Below are 16,988 nucleotides of genomic sequence, written 5' to 3' on the forward strand. Positions count from 1 at the left end.
TATGCCCCTGTACACATGCTTGATTCTCTTTCGGAGACATAGCAATCCATAGGTTTTAAGATACTTACTAGTCAGGTACATTCTTAGGCGTTTAATATGGGGTGTTGAGTCCATTTCGTTGAGCAAGGAGTAGCTCTTGTCTATTCCATATTTGACTTAAGGAACTTTATCTGTGCTCATTTCAATCTCTGGTTTTATGCAGCACCCCAACTCACCTTTACGCTTAAGCAAGCATAAGTTGGTTTTCTAAATTTGAGACCCTGTTCTGTTCTGTAATTCAGTTCCTGTGTAGCCAAGTTTAAATTCCGTGTATTACTGATATCTTATGATGTTTCTTTTTCTGTGTGACTTACTTCAGTTAGAATCATCATACCTGAATCCACTCATTGTGCTGCTAAGGGCCTGATGACACAGATTTCATTGCTGAGTGATATTGCTTTGTAAGTAAATACCACAACTTCTTTATCCATTTTTCACTTTCTGCGATGTTGAACTTGTACTGTAAACGAGGTTCTTGTAAACAGAGCCGTTCCAAACTTTGGGGTGACTGTGTCTTTTTGATTTTAATTTCCCTAAGCTATAGGACCATAAGTGGAAGTGCCCTAGGTTCTGTTGCTTTGTTTTTTAGATGTTTCAGGAAACACCATACACTTCTCCCGAGTGGTTGTTGGCAATTTACATCCCGCCCATCAGCATAACAAGGCTCCCAGTTCTCCATGGCCTGTCCTGCCTTTCTGGATTTTACACTTTTTTCAGATGGCCCTTTTGACCGGGGGGAAGTGAGACTTCATTGTAGTGCAGATTTCCTTTGCAAGCTTGCTTGGTTGGCCAAAAAGGGCGTATGCGTTTTCTCCTGAATATATTCAGGAAAAAACGCATACGCCCTTTTTGGCCAAGTGCATCATTGTGGACGTTCTGCCTCTTTTCCTATGCTTTCAATGCAATTCCAGTCTACCTCCTGAAATCGGTTTCCTGCAATTCTGCCCCGCTTTCAAGTCCTCTTGGCAGCCTTACTTCAGTCTATTTTTGGACGATAGCTGTCATTTATAACTCTGCAGGTTTGTGAATTACAGTGCCCCTGAGCTCCTTTCTTCAACTCGCTTTCTTGTGACCTGGCCGCAACACCGCAGGATGGCTTCAGGCCCTAATCTGGTTCCGGTATGGCACGCTGAGCCTTTGGTTATTTCCTCTTCCTGGTGGGAAATGAGAGTTAAATTTGCCCGTCCAGACACCTCCAGCTAGCCTCTCTTTGGTTCTCGCTATTCCTGTTCATCTTCCGCAGAAATTGCAAACTGGGCCAAACAGGAGGTTAAAGGGACTGACTCTCCAAGTCCGGAGAGTGTTAGTAAAGCGTCTGGAATGTTGCACCCGAGTACCAGGGGAGGAAAACTGAGACATATTTGAACACGTCTCCCGTTCACATGGTTGATCATACTCTGGGTTCCACATGCATGTTTTAGCTGAAGGAAGAATACCTTAAACCTGGAGAGTTGAGACCCGTGTAATGGGTACCATGCAATATGACTTCAAAGGGTCTTCATTTGCTCACCGAACCTCTCCAATCCTATCACTGCTGCGTTTATACCCCTGTACACATGCTTGATTCTCTTTCGGAGACATAGCAATCCATAGGTTTTAAGATACTTACTAGTCAGGTACATTCTTAGGGGTTTAATATGGGGTTTTGAGTCCATTTCGTTGACCAAGGAGTAGCTCTTGTCTATTCCATATTTGGCTTAAAGAACTTTATCTGTGCTCATTTCAATCTCTGGTTTTATGCAGCACCTCAACTCACCTTTCCCCTTAAGCAAGCATAAGTTGGTTTTCTAAATTTGAGACCCTGTTCTGTTTTGGAATGCAGTTCCTGTGTAGCCAAGTTTACATTCCGTGTATTAGTGATATCTTATGATGTTTCTTTTTCTGTGTGACTTATTTCAGTTAGAATCATCGTACCTGAATCCACTCATTATGCTGCTACGGGCCTGATGACATAGATTTCATTGCTGAGTGATACTGCATTGTACGTAAGTACCACAAGTTCTTTATCCATTTTTCACTTTCTGTGATGTTGAACTTGTACTGTAAACGAGGTTCTTGTAAACAGAGGCGTCCCAAACATTGGGGTTGCTGTGTCTTTTTGATTTTAATTTCCCTAAGCTATAGGACCATAAGTGGCAGTGCCCTAGGCTCTGTTGCTTTGCTTTTTCGATGTTTCAGGAAACACCATACACTTCTCCCTAGTGTCTGTTGGCAATTTACATCCCGCCCATCAGCATAACAAGGCTCCCAGTTCTCCACGGCCTGTCCTGCCTTTCTGGATTTTACACTTTTTTCAGATGCCCCTTTTGACCGGGGGGAAGTGAGACTTCATTGTAGTGCAGATTTCCTTTGCAAGCTTGCTTGGTTGGCCAAAAAGGGCGTATGCGTTTTTTCCTGAATATATTCAGGAAAAAACGCATACGCCCTTTTTGGCCAAGTGCATCATTGTGGACGTTCTGCCTCTTTTCCTATGCTTTCAATGCAATTCCAGTCTACCTCCTGAAATCGGTTTCCTGCAATTCTGCCCCGCTTTCAAGTCCTCTTGGCAGCCTTACTTCAGTCTATTTTTGGACGATAGCTGTCATTTATAACTCTGCAGGTTTGTGAATTACAGTGCCCCTGAGCTCCTTTCTTCAACTCGCTTTCTTTTGAGCTGGCCGCAACACCGCAGGATGGCTTCAGGCCCTAATCTGGTTCCGGTACGGCACGCTGAGCCTTTGGTTATTTCCTCTTCCTGGTGGGAAATGAGAGTTAAATTTGCCCGTCCAGACACCTCCAGCTAGCCTCTCATTGGTTCTCGCTATTCCTGTTCATCTTCCGCAGAAATTGCAAACTGGGCCAAACAGGAGGTTAAAGGCGCTGACTCTCCAAGTCGGGAGAGTGTTAGTAAAGCGTCTGGAATGTTGCACCCGAGTACCAGGGGAGGAAAACTGAGACATATTTGAACACGTCTCCCGTTCACATGGTTGATCATACTTGGGTTCCACATGCATGTTTTAGCTGAAGGAAGAATACCTTAAACCTGGAGAGTTGAGACCCGTGGAATGGGTACCATGCAATATGACTTCAAAGGGTCTTCATTTGCTCACCGAACCTCTCCAATCCTATCACTGCTGCGTTTATGCCCCTGTACACATGCTTGATTCTCTTTCGGAGACATAGCAATCCATAGGTTTTACGATACTTACTAGTCAGGTACATTCTTAGGCGTTTAATATGCGGTGTTGAGTCCATTTCGTTGAGCAAGGAGTAGCTCTTGTCTATTCCATATTTGACTTAAGGAACTTTATCTGTGCTCATTTCAATCTCTGGTTTTATGCAGCACCCCAACTCACCTTTACCCTTAAGCAAGCATAAGTTGTTTTTCTAAATTTGAGACCCTGTTCTGTTCTGTAATTCAGTTCCTGTGTAGCCAAGTTTCCATTCCGTGTATTACTGATATCTTATGATGTTTCTTTTTCTGTGTGACTTACTTCAGTTAGAATCATCATACCTGAATCCACTCATTGTGCTGCTAAGGGCCTGATGACACAGATTTCATTGCTGAGTGATATTGCTTTGTAAGTAAATACCACAACTTCTTTATCCATTTTTCACTTTCTGCGATGTTGAACTTGTACTGTAAACGAGGTTCTTGTAAACAGAGCCGTTCCAAACTTTGGGGTGGCTGTGTCTTTTTGATTTTAATTTCCCTAAGCTATAGGACCATAAGTGGAAGTGCCCTAGGTTCTGTTGCTTTGTTTTTTAGATGTTTCAGGAAACACCATACACTTCTCCCGAGTGGTTGTTGGCAATTTACATCCCGCCCATCAGCATAACAAGGCTCCCAGTTCTCCATGGCCTGTCCTGCCTTTCTGGATTTTACACTTTTTTCAGATGGCCCTTTTGACCGGGGGGAAGTGAGACTTCATTGTAGTGCAGATTTCCTTTGCAAGCTTGCTTGGTTGGCCAAAAAGGGCGTATGCGTTTTCTCCTGAATATATTCAGGAAAAAACGCATACGCCCTTTTTGGCCAAGTGCATCATTGTGGACGTTCTGCCTCTTTTCCTATGCTTTCAATGCAATTCCAGTCTACCTCCTGAAATCGGTTTCCTGCAATTCTGTCCCGCTTTCAAGTCCTCTTGGCAGCCTTACTTCAGTCTATTTTTGGACGATAGCTGTCATTTATAACTCTGCAGGTTTTTGAATTACAGTGCCCCTGAGCTCCTTTCTTCAACTCGCTTTCTTTTGACCTGGCCGCAACACCGCAGGATGGCTTCAGGCCCTAATCTGGTTCCGGTACGGCACGCTGAGCCTTTGGTTATTTCCTCTTCCTGGTGGGAAATGAGAGTTAAATTTGCCCGTCCAGACACCTCCAGCTAGCCTCTCATTGGTTCTCGCTATTCCTGTTCATCTTCCGCAGAAATTGCAAACTGGGCCAAACAGGAGGTTAAAGGCGCTGACTCTCCAAGTGGGGAGAGTGTTAGTAAAGCGTCTGGAATGTTGCACCCGAGTACCAGGGGAGGAAAACTGAGACATATTTGAACACGTCTCCCGTTCACATGGTTGATCATACTTGGGTTCCACATGCATGTTTTAGCTGAAGGAAGAATACCTTAAACCTGGAGAGTTGAGACCCGTGGAATGGGTACCATGCAATATGACTTCAAAGGGTCTTCATTTGCTCACCGAACCTCTCCAATCCTATCACTGCTGCGTTTATGCCCCTGTACACATGCTTGATTCTCTTTCGGAGACATAGCAATCCATAGGTTTTAAGATACTTACTAGTCAGGTACATTCTTAGGCGTTTAATATGCGGTGTTGAGTCCATTTCGTTGAGCAAGGAGTAGCTCTTGTCTATTCCATATTTGACTTAAGGAACTTTATCTGTGCTCATTTCAATCTCTGGTTTTATGCAGCACCCCAACTCACCTTTACGCTTAAGCAAGCATAAGTTGGTTTTCTAAATTTGAGACCCTGTTCTGTTCTGTAATTCAGTTCCTGTGTAGCCAAGTTTCCATTCCGTGTATTACTGATATCTTATGATGTTTCTTTTTCTGTGTGACTTACTTCAGTTAGAATCATCATACCTGAATCCACTCATTGTGCTGCTAAGGGCCTGATGACACAGATTTCATTGCTGAGTGATATTGCTTTGTAAGTAAATACCACAACTTCTTTATCCATTTTTCACTTTCTGCGATGTTGAACTTGTACTGTAAACGAGGTTCTTGTAAACAGAGCCGTTCCAAACTTTGGGGTGACTGTGTCTTTTTGATTTTAATTTCCCTAAGCTATAGGACCATAAGTGGAAGTGCCCTAGGTTCTGTTGCTTTGTTTTTTAGATGTTTCAGGAAACACCATACACTTCTCCCGAGTGGTTGTTGGCAATTTACATCCCGCCCATCAGCATAACAAGGCTCCCAGTTCTCCATGGCCTGTCCTGCCTTTCTGGATTTTACACTTTATTCAGATGGCCCTTTTGACCGGGGGGAAGTGAGACTTCATTGTAGTGCAGATTTCCTTTGCAAGCTTGCTTGGTTGGCCAAAAAGGGCGTATGCGTTTTCTCCTGAATATATTCAGGAAAAAACGCATACGCCCTTTTTGGCCAAGTGCATCATTGTGGACGTTCTGCCTCTTTTCCTATGCTTTCAATGCAATTCCAGTCTACCTCCTGAAATCGGTTTCCTGCAATTCTGCCCCGCTTTCAAGTCCTCTTGGCAGCCTTACTTCAGTCTATTTTTGGACGATAGCTGTCATTTATAACTCTGCAGGTTTGTGAATTACAGTGCCCCTGAGCTCCTTTCTTCAACTCGCTTTCTTGTGACCTGGCCGCAACACCGCAGGATGGCTTCAGGCCCTAATCTGGTTCCGGCCCGGCATGCTGAGCCTTTGGTTAATTCCTCTTCCTGGTGGGAAATGAGAGTTAAATTTGCCCGTCCAGACACCTCCAGCTAGCCTCTCATTGGTTCTCGCTATTCCTGTTCATCTTCCGCAGAAATTGCAAACTGGGCCAAACAGGAGGTTAAAGGGACTGACTCTCCAAGTCCGGAGAGTGTTAGTAAAGCGTCTGGAATGTTGCACCCGAGTACCAGGGGAGGAAAACTGAGACATATTTGAACACGTCTCCCGTTCACATGGTTGATCATACTCTGGGTTCCACATGCATGTTTTAGCTGAAGGAAGAATACCTTAAACCTGGAGAGTTGAGACCCGTGTAATGGGTACCATGCAATATGACTTCAAAGGGTCTTCATTTGCTCACCAAACCTCTCCAATCCTATCACTGCTGCGTTTATACCCCTGTACACACGCTTGATTCTCTTTTGGAGACATAGCAATCCATAGGTTTTAAGATACTTACTAGTCAGGTACATTTTTAGGGGTTTAATATGGGGTTTTGAGTCCATTTCGTTGACCAAGGAGTAGCTCTTGTCTATTCCATATTTGGCTTAAGGAACTTTATCTGTGCTCATTTCAATCTCTGGTTTTATGCAGCACCTCAACTCACCTTTCCCCTTTAGCAAGCATAAGTTGGTTTTCTAAATTTGAGACCCTGTTCTGTTTTGGAATGCAGTTCCTGTGTAGCCAAGTTTACATTCCGTGTATTAGTGATATCTTATGATGTTTCTTTTTCTGTGTGACTTATTTCAGTTAGAATCATCGTACCTGAATCCACTCATTATGCTGCTACGGGCCTGATGACATAGATTTCATTGCTGAGTGATACTGCATTGTACGTAAGTACCACAAGTTCTTTATCCATTTTTCACTTTCTGCGATGTTGAACTTGTACTGTAAACGAGGTTCTTGTAAACAGAGGCGTCCCAAACATTGGGGTTGCTGTGTCTTTTTGATTTTAATTTCCCTAAGCTATAGGACCATAAGTGGCAGTGCCCTAGGCTCTGTTGCTTTGCTTTTTCGATGTTTCAGGAAACACCATACACTTCTCCCTAATGTCTGTTGGCAATTTACATCCCGCCCATCAGCATAACAAGGCTCCCAGTTCTCCATGGCCTGTCCTGCCTTTCTGGATTTTACACTTTTTTCAGATGCCCCTTTTGACCGGGGGGAAGTGAGACTTCATTGTAGTGCAGATTTCCTTTGCAAGCTTGCTTGGTTGGCCAAAAAGGGCGTATGCGTTTTTTCCTGAATATATTCAGGAAAAAACGCATACGCCCTTTTTGGCCAAGTGCATCATTGTGGACGTTCTGCCTCTTTTCCTATGCTTTCAATGCAATTCCAGTCTACCTCCTGAAATCGGTTTCCTGCAATTCTGCCCCGCTTTCAAGTCCTCTTGGCAGGCTTACTTCAGTCTATTTTTGGACGATAGCTGTCATTTATAACTCTGCAGGTTTGTGAATTACAGTGCCCCTGAGCTCCTTTCTTCAACTCTCTTTCTTTTGAGCTGGCCGCAACACCGAAGGATGGCTTCAGGCCCTAATCTGGTTCCGGTACGGCACGCTGAGCCTTTGGTTATTTCCTCTTCCTGGTGGGAAATGAGAGTTAAATTTGCCCGTCCAGACACCTCCAGCTAGCCTCTCTTTGGTTCTCGCTATTCCTGTTCATCTTCCGCAGAAATTGCAAACTGGGCCAAACAGGAGTTTAAAGGCGCTGACTCTCCAAGTGGGGAGAGTGTTAGTAAAGCATCTGGAATGTTGCACCCGAGTACCAGGGGAGGAAAACTGAGACATATTTGAACACGTCTCCCGTTCACATGGTTGATCATACTTGGGTTCCACATGCATGTTTTAGCTGAAGGAAGAATACCTTAAACCTGGAGAGTTGAGACCCGTGTAATGGGTACCATGCAATATGACTTCAAAGGGTCTTCATTTGCTCACCGAACCTCTCCAATCCTATCACTGCTGCGTTTATGCCCCTGTACACATGCTTGATTCTCTTTCGGAGACATAGCAATCCATAGGTTTTAAGATACTTACTAGTCAGGTACATTCTTAGGCGTTTAATATGCGGTGTTGAGTCCATTTCGTTGAGCAAGGAGTAGCTCTTGTCTATTCCATATTTGGCTTAAGGAACTTTATCTGTGCTCATTTCAATCTCTGGTTTTATGCAGCACCCCAACTCACCTTTACCCTTAAGCAAGCATAAGTTGGTTTTCTAAATTTGAGACCCTGTTCTGTTCTGTAATTCAGTTCCTGTGTAGCCAAGTTTACATTCCGTGTATTACTGATATCTTATGATGTTTCTTTTTCTGTGTAACTTATTTCAGTTAGAATCATCATACCTGAATCCACTCATTGTGCTGCTAAGGGCCTGATGACACAGATTTCATTGCTGAGTGATATTGCTTTGTAAGTAAATACCACAACTTCTTTATCCATTTTTCACTTTCTGCGATGTTGAACTTGTACTGTAAACGAGGTTCTTGTAAACAGAGCTGTTCGAAACTTTGAGGTGTCTGTGTCTTTTTGATTTTAAATTCCCTAAGCTATAGGACCATAAGTGGCAGTGCCCTAGGCTCTGTTGCTTTGTTTTTTAGATGTTTCAGGAAACACCATACACTTCTCCCGAGTGGTTGTTGGCAATTTACATCCCACCCTTCAGCATAACAATGCTCCCAGTTCTCCATGGCCTGTCCTGCCTTTCTGGATTTTACACTTTTTTCAGATGCCCCTTTTGACTGGGGGGTAGTGAGACTTCATTGTAGTGCAGATTTCCTTTGCAAGCTTGCTTGGTTGGCCAAAATGTGCATATGCGTGTTTTCCTGAATATATTCAGGAAAAAACGCATACGCCCTTTTTGGCCAAGTGCATCATTGTGGACGTTCTGCCTCTTTTCCTATGCTTGAAATGCAATTCCTGTCTACCTCCTGAAATCGGTTTCCTGCAATTCTGCCCCGCTTTCAAGTCCTCTTGGCAGCCTTACTTCAGTATATTTTTGGACGATAGCTGTCATTTATAACTCTGCAGGTTTGTGAATTACAGTGCCCCTGAGCTCCTTTCTTCAACTCCCTTTCTTGTGAGCTGGCCGCAACACCGCAGGATGTCTTCAGGCCCTAATGTGGTTCCGGCATGGCACGCTGAGCCTTTGGTTAATTCCTCTTCCTGGTGGGAAATGAGAGTTAAATTTGCCCGTTCAGACACCTCCAGGTAGTCTCTCATTGGTTCTCGCTATTCCTGTTCATCTTCCGCAGAAATTGCAAACTGGGGCAAACAGGAGGTTAAAGGCACTGACTCTCCAAGTAGGGAGAGTGTTAGTAAAGCATCTGGAATGTTGCACCCGAGTACCAGGGGAGGAAAACTGAGACATATTTGAACACGTCTCCCTTTCACATCGTTGATCATACTCTGGGTTCCACATGCATGTTTTAGCTGAAGAAAGAATACCTTAAACCTGGAGAGTTGAGACCTGTGTAATGGGTACCATGCAATATGACTTCAAAGGGTCTTCATTTGCTCACCAAACCTCTCCAATCCTATCACTGCTGCGTTTATGCCCCTGTACACACGCTTGATTCTCTTTTGGAGACATAGCAATCCATAGGTTTTAAGATACTTACTAGTCAGGTACATTCTTAGGCGTTTAATATGGGGTGTTGAGTCCATTTCGTTGAGCAAGGAGTAGCTCTTGTCTATTCCATATTTGGCTTAAGGAACTTTATCTGTGCTCATTTCAATCTCTGGTTTTATGCAGCACCCCAACTCACCTTCCCCGTTAAGCAAGCGTAAGTTGGTTTTCTAAACTTGAGACACTGTTCTGTTTTGTAATTCTGTTCATGTGTAGCCAAGTTCACATTCTGTGTATTAGTGATACCTTATGATGTTTCTTTTCTGTGTGACTTATTTCAGTTCGAATCATCATACCTGAATCCACTCATTATGCTGCTACGGGCCTGATGACATAGATTTCATTGCTGAGTGATATTGCATTGTACGTAAGTACCACAAGTTCTTTATCCATTTTTCACTTTCTGCAATATTGAACTTGTACCGTAAACGAGGTTCTTGTAAACAGAGCCGTCCCAAACTTTGGGGTGGCTGTGTCTTTTTGATTTTAATTTCCCTAAGCTATAGGACCATAAGTGGAAGTGCCCTAGGCTCTGTTGCTTTGTTTTTTAGATGTTTCAGGAAACACCATACTCTTCTCCAGAGTGGCTGTTGGCAATTTACATCCCGCCCATCAGCATAAGAAGGCTCCCAGTTCTCCATGGCCTGTCATGCCTTTATGGATTTTACACTTTTTTCAGATGGCCGTTTTGACCAGGTGGAATTGAGACTTCATTGTAGTGCAAATTTCCTTTGCAAGCTTGCTTGGTTGGCCAAAAAGTGCGTATGCGTTTTTTCCTGAATATATTCAGGAAAAAACACATACGCCCTTTTTGGGCAAGTGCATCATTGTCGAGTTTCTGACTCTCTTCATATGTTTTCAGTGCAATTCCAGTCTACCTCCTGAAATCGGTTTCCTGCAATTCTGCCTTGCTTTCAATGCCTCTTCATAGCCTTACCTCAATATATTTTTTAAAAATCTTTGGCCTTTATAACTCTGCAGGTTTTTGAATAGCAGTGGCCCTTAGCTCCATTTTTTTAGCTCTTATTTTTGTGGTCTTGCCCCGTAACCACAGGATTCCTTGAAGCCCTATTTTTCTTCTGGGGCACCTTGCTGTCCCTTTGGTTAATTCTTCTTACTGATGTGATATTAGAGTGACATGTGCCCATTGAAACCGCTACAGCTAGTTTCTCACTGGTTCCCCCTATTCCCATTCATCCTCTGCACTAACTGCAGACTGTGCGATACCAGAACTTAAAGGCATTGACTCCATGTGGGGATGTTGTTAGTAAAGCGGCTGGAATGTCGATCCGGAGCCCCAGGAGAGGAAAAATGAGGTGCGTTTTAGAAACCTTTCCCGATCATATGGTATACCAGTCGCTGGGTTTCCCAAGCATGGTTTAGCTGTAGGAAGATTCCCTTCAACCTGGAGTGTTGGGACCCTTGGACTGAGTAGCATGAAGTATTGCATTAAACTTTCGGCAGTTGCTCACCAAAGCTCACCAATCCTGTCAGCCCCAAGTGTCCAGCCTTATGTCTTATCCAGCTGTGGGTTTATATGTGGTCAATCCAGGTTGCATCACAGCCCCTGAGCGAATTTTGTAAGAATTTTTCTCTCTTTCATTGTTTCAGCGTTTTGTTTTTAAAATTTATTTCTATAATGGGGTTTAGCTCCTTTTCACTGCTGTGTTTGTGCCGCTCTGCACACACTTGATTCCCTTATGGAGATATATCAATACATGGGTTTTAAGATTCTTATTCCTCAGATATATTTCTCTGCGGTGTATAGGGTGTGTTGAGGCCTGTTCATTGAGCAAGGTGTAGATCTTGTCTAATACCTATTTGGTTTATTGAACGGTATCTGTGCTAATTTCAAACTCTGGTTTTATGCATCACCCCACCTCTCCTTTCCCCTTAAGCTGACATAAGTGTGTTTTCTAAATGTGAGACACTGTTCTGTTCTGTAATTCATTTCTTGTGCAGCCATATTTACCCTCCCTCTATAAGTGATATCTTATGATATGTTTCTTTTTCTGTTTGACTTATTTCAAGTAGTATTATCGGACCTAAATCCACTCTTTATCCTTCTACTAGCCTTATTACATTGATTTCATGGTGAAGAGATATTCCATTGTACATAAGTACCACATCTTCTTTATCCATTGTTCTCTTTCTTGGGGTATTTAAGGTGTACTGAAGTTGAGGTTCTTGTAAACAGAGTAGCCCTAAACTGTGGTGTGCTTGTGTCTTGTTGATTTTTAGACTTCCCTAGATATACTCCCATGATTGGAAGTGTCCTATGCTCTGTAGCTCTGTTTTTTAGATGATTTAGGAACCACCATACACTTCTCCAGAGTGGCTCTCGGCAGTTCACACACTGCCCATCAGCGTATAAAGGCTCCCTGTTCTCCATGGCCTGTCCTGCATTTCTGGTTTTTACAATTTTTTAGGATGGCCCTTTTGACCGGGGGGAAGTGAGACTTCTTTGTTGTGCACATTTGCATTGCTTGCTTGCTTCGTTGCCCATAAAGTGTGTATGCGTTTTTTCCTGGATATAATCAGGAAAAAACGCATATGCCCTTTTGGGCCAACTGCATCATTGTCGAAATTCTGCGGCTTTTCATGTGCGTTAAAGACGAGTCCAATCTATCTCTTGAAATCTGTTTCTTGCAATTCTGTCTTGCATTCAGATCCTCTTCTTTGCCTTACCTCAACATATTTTTGGACGTTAGTTTTCATTTATAACTCTGCAGGTTTGTGAACTGCAGTGACCCTGAGCTCCATTTTTTAAGTTGCTCTTTTGTGAGCTGGCCTCAAACCCGCAGGATTGCTTCAGGCCCTATTTTGGCTCCGGCGAGGCAGGCTGAGCCTTTCTTTAATTCTTATTCTTAATGGGAAATTAGAGTGATATGTGCCCGTCCAAACCCCTACAACTCTTCTCTCATTGGTTCCCCCTCTTCCCGTTCATCCTCCTCACAATTTGCAAAATGTGTGAAACAGAAGTTTAAATGTGCTGATTCTCCAAGTGGGGAGATTCTAAGTAGCGTGGCTGGAATGGTGAACAGGAGCACCAGGAGAGGATAAATGAGGTGCATTTTAGACACATCTCCCGATCACATGGTGTACAGTCCTCTGGGTTTTCCATGCATGTTTTAGCTGTAGGAAGATCCCTTGAACCTGCAGATTTGGGACCCATTGAATGGGTACCAGGTAGTATTACTTTAAAGGGTGTGCATTTCCTCACCCAACCTCACATTTCTCTTAGCGCAAACAGTTTCCAGCCTTATGTCTCATCCTGCTGTGGGTCTAGATGTGTTCAATCCATGTTGCATCACCGTCCCTGAGGAAAAGTTGTAAGAGGTTTTCTCTGTCTCTCTGTCGTTTATTTTTTTCAATTTATTACTATATTGGTTACAGCTGATTTTCAAAGCTCTGTTTCTTGCTGCTGTACATCCACTTGATTCACGTACAGAGAGACATCAATAAATTCTTTTTCAGATTCTTACCAGTCGTATATATTCTTTTCCGGTGACTTGAGTGTGCTGAGTGCAGTTCTTTTAGCTACCGTGTAGGCCTTGTTGATTATCAGTTTGGTATTTGGAATGGTATCTTTGCTAATTTCAACCTCCTGGATGATGCCTCACCCCTCCCCACCTTTCCCGTTTAGCAGCCTTATGCGTGTTTTCTACATATTTGACTATGTTTTTGTTTTGTAATTTATTTCATGTGTAGCCATTTTGGATTCCACCTTTAAGTGATATCTTATGATATGTGTCTTTTTCTTTTTGAATTCTGTCACTTAGAATGATCATACGTAACTCCTCCGGAGTTGTTACAACTGGCCATATTTCATTGATTTCCAGGCTGAATAATATTCCACTCTACCTAAGTACCACATCTCTATCCATTTTTTCCCTCCAGAGACATTTAAGTTATATCCTAGTCGAGGATCTTTTAAACAGAGAGGGGGTAAACATTGGGGTGCCTGTGTCCTCTCGATTTTTGTTTTTCCCAAGATATACGCCCATGAGTGCAAGTGCCCTATGCTCTGTAGCTCATTTTTTAGATGCTTTAGTAAACACAATACACTTCTCCAGAATGGCCGTTGGCAATATACATTTCCACTATAAGTCTCACAGGGCTCCCTCTTCTCGTTGCCCTGTCCTACATTTCTGTTGTTTACGCTTTATGAGGATGGCTCTTCTGACTGATGCGAAGTGATATCTTTTGTAGTATTGACTTCCAGTGCCCACCTGTTTGGTTGGCTAAAAAAGTGTATGCCCTTTTCTTGAATATATACAGAAAAGAATGCATACACCCTTTTTGGCCAACTGCAATGTTGGCAATGTTCAGCTCCTTTTCTTGTGCTTAATGGCGAGTCCTTTCTACCTCCTCAAATCCCTTTCCTGCCATTCTCCCTTGCTTACAAGTCCTTTTCTCTGACTTTCCTCAAGACATTTTTCAGTGATGGATATTTTCAACTCTGCAGTTTTGTGAATTTTACTGCCCCTGAGTTCCATTGTTCAACTCGTGTTTATGGGAACTGGCCACAAAGCAGCGGGATTTCCTCAAGCCCTATACTGTTTCCATGGGCAACCCTAGCCTTTGGTCAATTCGTCTTCCTGATTGGAAATTAGAGTGACATGTGCCTGTCTGAACACCTAGGACTTGTCTCTCATTGTTCCTCATCCTTCCGCTTCATCCTCTGGACAAATTCCAAACTGTACGCAACAGGATGTTGACAGTGCTGACATCTCCAAGTGGGGAGACTGTTAGTAAAGACGCTGGAGGGGTGAACCCGAGCACCAGGAGATGAGGAGATGAGATGCCTTTTCCAAACTCTTCCCGATCAGACGGTATACCATCCTCTGGGTGTGACAGACATGTTTTAGCAGTAGGAAGAGTCCCATTCATGTAAGGAGAACACCAGGGCTTTTTCAAAATCAGTGTCTCCCCGAAACCCAAACTGGGGAATTTTTTAAGCTACAGCTACACATATGTTCGTTAAGGGCCTTGGGAAGTAGGCAGAGTCCAAACTTTAGATGATTGAAGTCTTCAGGGTCAGAAGCACTCACCACCAGCTTCCCTTAGGCTACACTTTAACTGTCATTGATAGATGATGTCAATAAAAATATCTATTCTTTTTCAGATTATTTCCCCTTATAGGTTATTGCAAAATGTTGAGTGTAGTTCCCTGTGCTATACAGTAGTTCCTTGTTGATGATCTATTTTATACATAGCAGTGTGTATGTGTTCATTCCAAACTGTTAATTTATCCCTCCTCCCACCTTTCCCCTTTGGTAATAATAAATTATAAGATTTTATACTTCTCAGAAATGGGGGAGCTGAAAGAGAGGTATCATTTTCAATGGAAAAGCATTTAAAACAAGATTGAAGGTTTAACCAAGATTATTAGATGTACATCCTTGGAAAGAAATCACTTCGTTTCTCTAATATTGACCTGACAAATAAGACAAACCTTTTCACTGAACTTGCTTATAAAAAGTGATGGAAATATCAAATGGAAGTGTTAAAAACATCTTATTTTACCCGAGCCTTATACACTGTTCTATGTTAACTACAGTTTGGCTCACACATCTGTTCATTGAGGTTACAATAGTCTCAATTTCTGTTACTGATCCTCCAGAGTGGACCCCAACAAGTGTCCCCCTGCCCAGTGTCATTGGGGCCAACAGATCGAGACTGAGTTTGGTTCACAAGCAAAGGAAACTTTATATTTTGATCAGAGAATGGAGAGGTGAGAGCATGCACTACCCCGTGGGCTGTGGGCTGGGCTGCTGTGTAGAGATCCTGTCAGAGTCAGTGGGAGGGAGGGAGGCGGCGGAGCTCTCGAGGGCCGGGTTGGCTGTAGCTCAGGCTCTATATCGTGGAGTCTGCACTGGGCCCCAGGAGCTGAGGTGTCGACCCAGCCATTCTGCACTAGGAAATCTGGTCTGAAGTGCCGGGTGTGGAACCTCTGCATGCGGGACCCTAGGAGCACGTGAAATTAGACAAAGCACAAAGGATAAAAAAGGTTAGACTTGACTTTATTGCCCAGATTCTATTTTTATCTCCCAGGGATTTTTAATGGGCTTTGCTGGGGACAAACCCCTCCTCTGCCTTTTGTCCCGTTCCTCATTCTTGGAGTGCTGAGGGTGCAGACCCTTCTTCTGTAACTGCTGAGTGCTGAGTTGGGAGCCCTCATACCCTGGGGCGAGGGTCAGAGCTTCTCCCCAGCAGCCTCCCGGTGACGTTGATTGTCCCCAGGACCCCTGCCTCCCTGCTCGTCCACCTGAGCACCAGCATTGGAAGTGTTATAGATTCTAATGACCTTTAAGGGTCCAGGAAAGAGATGTGCAGAGACGCTGTGGGGGCCGGTTTCACCCTGCCCCACATTTGTTCGGCCACCTTAGGCTGACCGTCTCTGCCAGCCTAGATGCTCTGACCAGTAGTCTGCGCTTTCTTCAGTTAGGCCCCTGAATTAACGTACAAACAGCACCAGGTGTCAGAGCCCTGCCCGCTCAACTCCCAGACAGTCCAGGGTCAGTGGTGATCAAGGACCATGATGGCTACTGAGTCAACAGCCTTTTGAAGTAAACAGGAGTCCAGCCGGTCTTATTGGCCACCATCATCACGGTGTCTGTAGGCTTTTCTATGGTGACAGTGTGGTATACTGTTCCCCCGCCAAGATTATTAGCTCCCCTCTGGGTGCAGTAAGTCCTGCAAGCAGTAGTCTACTCTTTTGGGACACACTCTTGTTGTTTTATGAGAGAAACTCCAGGTCAAGTGATGTTCACACGAGTCGTCATGGTGCCCTGTTGCCCCCGGTTATCTCTCTGGATGTTGGAGTTGGAGGGCCTCCTCACTCGAGGTCGGTGTGCCCACGGAGCGAACCCTGCAACTTCAGGGCATGGTTGGTGGTTAGGATCACCACGTGGGGTCCTTTTCCCTTAGGAGGGAGGTGGCCTTTTGGGCTGCTGATTTCCAGGTTTTTAGATACCGCCAGTATCTTGGCCAGATGTGGCAGTGGGCCAAGCCCCTTAGTGACCGTAGTTTATCCTACCTGGATGGCATTCTTGCATTGTTCCATTTCAAGTGGTCCCAGTTTTTGCACTAATTCTCCAATGGCGATTCACCTTTCACCGGGAATGTAAAGGTCAAAGGGTTTAGCTAAATTAGGGAGTTCCAGGGCAAGGGTCTGAATTGACTGCTCTTTCCATTCTTGAAAGGCCACTTCTGGATTCTATTCAAAAGGATCATCATCTTTTCCTTTCAGTGTTTCATATAGAGGCCCAGCTAGTAGACTGTAGCTAGGGATCCAGAAGCAGCAAACCCTGGCCTCCCCAGGAACCCCTAAGCTGTCTTCTAGTTTTAGAAAGGGGTAAGGCTGAAAATGGTTTCTTCCCTTTCCTGGGATGGGCTTCTCTGACCTTCTGTGAGAATGAAGCCCAGGCAG

At 43.9% G+C, this 16,988-nt stretch overlaps 1 long non-coding RNA gene across 9 annotated transcripts in view; it reads left to right on the forward strand.

Moving 5' to 3' along the window:
• Nucleotides 1-16,988, forward strand: part of LOC307188209 — a 1,799,555-nt gene that overhangs the window by 1,449,669 nt on the left and 332,898 nt on the right. For 2 of the 9 annotated variants that reach the window (XR_013828831.1, XR_013828839.1), the window contains exon 5: nt 9,835-9,894. The exons of the other annotated variants lie outside the window; for them this stretch is intronic. This is a non-coding gene — a long non-coding RNA (uncharacterized lncRNA). Of the gene's footprint in view, nt 1-9,834; nt 9,895-16,988 lie in introns of those variants that run through there. 9 annotated transcript variants of the gene reach the window in all.

Source organism: Stenella coeruleoalba (genome assembly GCF_951394435.1).
Source record: "Stenella coeruleoalba genome assembly, chromosome: 6".
Classification (NCBI taxonomy): domain Eukaryota; kingdom Metazoa; phylum Chordata; class Mammalia; order Artiodactyla; family Delphinidae; genus Stenella; species Stenella coeruleoalba.